This window comes from Sinocyclocheilus grahami, unplaced genomic scaffold (genome assembly GCF_001515645.1).
Source record: "Sinocyclocheilus grahami isolate Dianchi unplaced genomic scaffold, SAMN03320097.WGS_v1.1 scaffold76.1, whole genome shotgun sequence".
In the NCBI taxonomy this organism is placed as follows: Eukaryota; Metazoa; Chordata; class Actinopteri; order Cypriniformes; family Cyprinidae; genus Sinocyclocheilus; species Sinocyclocheilus grahami.
Window position 1 is genome coordinate 1,456,476 of NW_015505255.1, and position 6,116 is coordinate 1,462,591.

The 6,116-nt window shown below is 37.7% G+C and overlaps 1 protein-coding gene across 1 annotated transcript in view; it reads left to right on the forward strand.

The window, feature by feature from the left end:
* Positions 1-6,116, forward strand: part of LOC107585958 (docking protein 4) — a 35,332-nt gene that overhangs the window by 25,812 nt on the left and 3,404 nt on the right. The window lies entirely within an intron of this gene.

Genomic DNA, 6,116 nt, shown 5'->3' on the forward strand with positions numbered 1-6,116 from the left:
TTTCTTTTTCTTTACCCTTTGAGGACCGACTGAAACACTTCCAGACGTATGCTATTCCTGCCCCCGTCAGTTCTGGAAGAATTGCAGCCTTGCTAGTCGCTACCTTCAGTACCATCGGTACTTGCGATACTGAAGAGAAACAAGTACCGGCAGGATTTTAAAATGTTTATACCGACTTAGTACCGTAGTATCGGTTCTCGTGACGTCCCTATGTGAAACACAAATAGGGGTATTTTGAAGAATGTTGGTAACCAAAGAATTTTGGTTACCATTGACTTCCATTATAAGGGAAAAAAATATTAAGGCATTTCTCAAAATATCTTTAATGTTCCAAAGAAGGAAAGAAAGTCATAAAGGTCTAAAACAACATGAGGGTGAGTAAATGCTGGATTTTCATTTTTGGGTAAACTATTAGGGGTTGACGATGTGTGTTTTTCAGGGCCAAGGCCGTTACGATTATTACAGATCAAAGACCGATAACCGGTATTTTGAACCAATATACTGTATATGTCTGGTGTAAAAATTAATGTCAAAATTAAGAATAACAAGGGCTCTGACAAAAACTTTCTTTAAATGTTTTTAAATTATTTTATCAGCAAACCGGTTTTATTGTGTTCTAACTAATCCATTTTCATTGGCTAAAAGCTCCCACATTACAGCATTGTCATTGTATTGTCCATCTGAGAGTTGTATTGACTGTGGGTGGTAAATATTTTGCAAGACTTTGACCACCCAGGTTTATTTAGCCGTTGCTGTGTTTAAGAAGGGAGAACTTAGTCATATTTGACCTTGGTGTAGCTTTCTCTCAGACCTGGAACTTACTGACTGATGCTTCTGGATGGCACCGGCCGCCACTTGCGTCCGGTGTAGACACGGTGTAATTAAGTTCACACACAAACAATTTTTTAATTCTGTCATCATTTATTCACACTGATGTCATTCTTAAGCTATGTGAGTTTTATGTGAAAGTCTAGGGATGTCACGATACCAAAAATCAAGTAGTCTGTACCGATACCACTACACGTCAGGTACACGATACTCGATACCAAGTCGGTACCACAGGACAAAAATAACAATAATACTTAAACATTAACTCCTTTTATTTAACATTACAAAAACACAACATTAGTGGCACTTGGCCTTCAAATAATACACGCACACAAGCATGCACTCGCGCACACACACACCTATACTCTGAATGCATGCATTAGTTTAAGTTCACTGACATACTGGCTGGCTGAAAATATATTTTTTTAAACCATTAACATAAACGACAATTAAAAGCCAGTAATATTAGCCAATAATGTTAATAAGGATACACAACGGATGAACAAGCGGTAAGCTGTCAGACAGTTATGTGTGTGCGTGATCTCGTTCTTTGAGAGCTGTGCACTCTCATTTAAATCTCACACAATCATATTCATATGTCGTCGCCCTCTTCCATGTGTAGTTCTTCTGTGTGCTTGTAGGCGTTTTTTTTCTTTTTCTTTACCCTTTGAGGACCGACTGAAACACTTCCAGACGTATGCTATTCCTGCCCCCGTCAGTTCTGGAAGAATTGCAGCCTTGCTAGTCGCTACCTTCAGTACCATCGGTACTTGCGATACTGAAGAGAAACAAGTACCGGCAGGATTTTAAAATGTTTATACCGACTTAGTACCGTAGTATCGGTTCTCGTGACGTCCCTATGTGAAACACAAATAGGGGTATTTTGAAGAATGTTGGTAACCAAAGAATTTTGGTTACCATTGACTTCCATTATAAGGGAAAAAAATATTAAGGCATTTCTCAAAATATCTTTAATGTTCCAAAGAAGGAAAGAAAGTCATAAAGGTCTAAAACAACATGAGGGTGAGTAAATGCTGGATTTTCATTTTTGGGTAAACTATTAGGGGTTGACGATGTGTGTTTTTCAGGGCCAAGGCCGTTACGATTATTACAGATCAAAGACCGATAACCGGTATTTTGAACCAATATACTGTATATGTCTGGTGTAAAAATTAATGTCAAAATTAAGAATAACAAGGGCTCTGACAAAAACTTTCTTTAAATGTTTTTAAATTATTTTATCAGCAAACCGGTTTTTAAAATGACTAATACTGATAACCATAAAAATGCTTAATATCGGCACCGATAATTGGTCGACCCCTAGAAGCTATCCCTTAAAGTCATATGGTATTTCAATAACAATAAGTCATTTGCAGTATTGGTGGTATGTAATTGTGGAATTTAATAACTACCATCGATAATATTAAAGTTAATGGAACTCTGCTGGAGGACTGTGAAAATGTATGCTTATGAATATTTATAGCTTTGTATAGTTTCCACAGAAATATTAAGCAGCACAACTGTTTTCAACACTGCTAATAAGAAGAAATGTTCAACTTTGCCTTCACAGCAATAAATTGCATTTTAAAATGTATTAAAATAGTGTTATTTTAAATTGTAACAAAATATTTATTATATTAGTCGCCATAACAGGAAATTAATTGTCATATTTAGACGTTCCTGTAGCTCGAACAGTAGAACGTGGCGCTATCAAGGCCAGGTCATGGGTTCAATTCCCAATTTATAAAATGTATACTTTGAATACGGTGCAAGTCTCTTTGGATAAAAGCATCTGTCAGATGCTTACATGTAAATATAATCATTGGCTTGTCGGATAGAATTTAATGTTGTTGCATCAAATTATTATGGTTAATTGTACACTGTGGTGCCACCTGCTTTCTTTGCCTTCATACATGTTGCCATCAAGCAGCTGGGCAAGTCTCGTCAGAGTCTCACCTTTCGTCACACCGCTCCGGACCACTGTCTCTATGTCCCTTCTCCCTCCCTTCCTCTTTACGATCTCTTCTTCACCTCCCTCGCCAAGCTCCCTGTGCACCTCTAGGGATACTAATTAGCCAGACTGTATGCCTCTCTATCTCTCCCTTCCTTTCTCACTGTCTATCTCTGTGGTCCACTTAGGGACCAAGAGCCCCAATCAGACTAATCAGAGCGCTGTTTAGCATTCTGCTCGGGTTCCGGCAGCCCTGTACCGCCGGCCTCGCTGCCATGCTGGAATTACCCTAATTGCTCCTCAGCCACTGCCAGCCTTTCTGAGTGCATTTGCAATCGTAAGCGGCCCAACACCAGGCATCACAATTACGAAACAACCCAAGACATTAGATGGGGAGTGTGTTGGTCGATGCAGGCAATAAAGACCAAAAATCAAATGGACATACATTGCAATACTATTTTTGCTATGCATCTCTGAGGGACAAAGCAAAGATCTAAAGCTACGGTGACGCAGTAGTTCTGTGACGCAAACAGACAGGAACTGAATTTTAGAACAGTTTCAGAAAATCCCCAACAGGTTTCAGTGGACACAGTCAGTGAGCTGACGTTTTAAATTTAGTCTTGCCTGAGAGGAAGTGGTTTAATTTTAACTTTAAGCATAGCAACTGTTGTTACAATGGTGTCATTATCCCTTTGGCCATCCTAGGATGCCAGGCTGAGTTCTGTCAGATCTCAGGGGAAGAGCAGATGAGAGATGAACAGCTGACAAAAATGCAGAAATGGATTCATACAGACTCATTACAGGCTTATTGTCTTGTGAAATGTTGGCACATTCTGCCTCTGTTTTATCTCCCCTTTTTTTCTTCCAATAACTAAAGCTTTTCACTGCTTCGGTTTAAACTCTGAATTTTCCTTTTGCCTCCATAAGCTGTTATTGTTTCCTTCCTTCTCTTCCTCCTCCCTCTTCTCTTATATTAAGCTGCAGTAAGCATTTGAGATAAGTGTTGCGTAGTCCTCCATGCATTATTCCCCCAACACATTTGCTTTGACTGCTATGATGATTTATTCTCCATGGAGAGGTTTGAGGGTTACAGCATGTTTTCATATAGAGAACAAGACAAAATAAAGGTAACTACCCATTTTTATACAAAGTACCAATATAGTGAGAGAAGTTTGACCCTGAAACTAAATTTGCATGGTTACCATGGTTTCTGCCAAAAAAATACCATGGTTACTTCAGTTATTGTTACTAATTGAGCAAAATAACTTCCAAAATCGCACTGTTATTGTAGTCGCGTTAATATTCAGTAATGTGGTATGATTTAGAGAGTGATTTATTGCTTTCATACAGCAGCTAAAAGCAATAAATTAATGTCAATTACCATGGCCATTTTGTTAGTATTTGCTCTGACAATAATAATAGATCCAAAAGAAGGCCAAAGCAGGATTAGAATTGCAACAAACAAGTACGGTCATACAAACGGCATATAATCTAAATTTTAGTCTCTTATGCTCACCAAGGCTGCATTTGTTTGATCAACAATACAGTAAAAAAGTTATATTATGAAATATTTAATTATCAATTTAATTTAAATTTGATTCTTCAGTGTCACATGATCATTCAGAAATCATTCTAATATGCTGATTTACTGCTCAAGAAACATTTTTTTTCTTATTATTGTAACAGGAACTCCTTCAAACAGTTCACTTTCTTTCATTTAAACTACTTTTTGATGACAGTGGTGGCTAATACAAAGTTTTAAAATGTAACTGTATAAACTACACTGTTTCAATGGAAATTATATTTATCACAGTAATTCTTTAGAAATGAAGTGACACCAGGATGGATCGTATTTGGTTTGTGTGTGTATATGCATATGTAGTTGTGTATTAATGTTGTTCAGACATACAAACAGTAAAGCAACAGTGAGAAAGGCACATCTCACACACACACACACAGACTCGGTCGTCGCTCTCTGCTGAGGCTGTTGCACAGTCTGTTTACAGAGGATTAGTGGAACCTCAGGGGACAATATGATGCAAACAAGGGATCAATCTTTTACCTGCTGTGAATGGAAAACCATGCAGCTAACTTTCTTCTTTTCTCCGTAAGATGGATCCAAGCATTCGAGTGGCAATGACATTAAGGTCAGCTTAGATGATAAAAACAAAAGCTCATCAGCTCAGTTCAGCTTTCTATCAGTCATCTCAGCAGGAAATTGGACACGCTGCAAGTTGCATGAAACTTTCAAAGGTGCGGTTTTATCTTTGGACTCCTTTTAGTACAAATCACCTATTGATATGTTCATGAATGGGCAATATGGTTAAAAGCGTGTGGACTCGCTTGTTAAACCTCTCTGTCGTATTTGAGGTGCAATGCAGGCCTCTCATTATACAAGTCTGATGACTAATGCCATGTTTATGACCGTGTGAGTCAGAATGTAACTTTATTTTAAACCTCTGTATGAACACCAGGGAATTTGACGAGAATCTAAACACATTGAGTTTAATTCTCTCTAAAGGGTTATTGAGACAAAAAAGACAAATAGGACAAAGGAAGGTGTAAAGCTGGACTGCCGAACTTATACATCATGCCGTTCTAAAGGGTCATAATGTTTGTTGAATAGATGATGTAGAAATAATGTTGCTCAGAACAATTTCCAGTGATGATAGAGAGCGGGACTGGCCTTGGGCTGGCTGGAGCACTTGCCTAAATGGACAGGGGTTACCGTGGCAACTGTAGGATTTGTCGTTGAAGGACATCAGAGGTATATAATCAGAAAATAGCTTTTATGGCAGCAGGGTCGATTGAGGGAGAGAGAATGTTTACAAAAGATTAAGACAGATCACAACTGCTGTAGGTTTAATTAGAAGCTTTCATATTGTGCAAATAGCACATTTATCCAGCAGAATGACTTGTTTTAGCTTTGGAAAGAAATGTCAGTATTTTTCTTTTTTACCCTTGTATATTTGCAGTGAAGCATAGGTCACTGTACCACACACAGCATCATAAAATATATTATCCAGGCTCTCAGTGCAGAACAAGCGTTCTTGAACAATCAAATGTTTGTTTTGGTGGTTTAACCAGAATAGACATTTAAGAATGTCCTGCCACTTGCTATATTGTACTAGGGATTTTTTATTTAGACTATCATGCAAAAGTTTGGGGTTATTTTATTTCTTTATTTTTCCTTTCATTAGGGTGGCATTACATTGATTGTGACAGTAAAGGCATTTATAGGTGCATCTCAATAAATTAGAATGACGTGGAAAAGTTCATTTATTTCAGTAATTCAACTCAAATTGTGAAACTCGTGTATTAAATAAATTCAATGCAC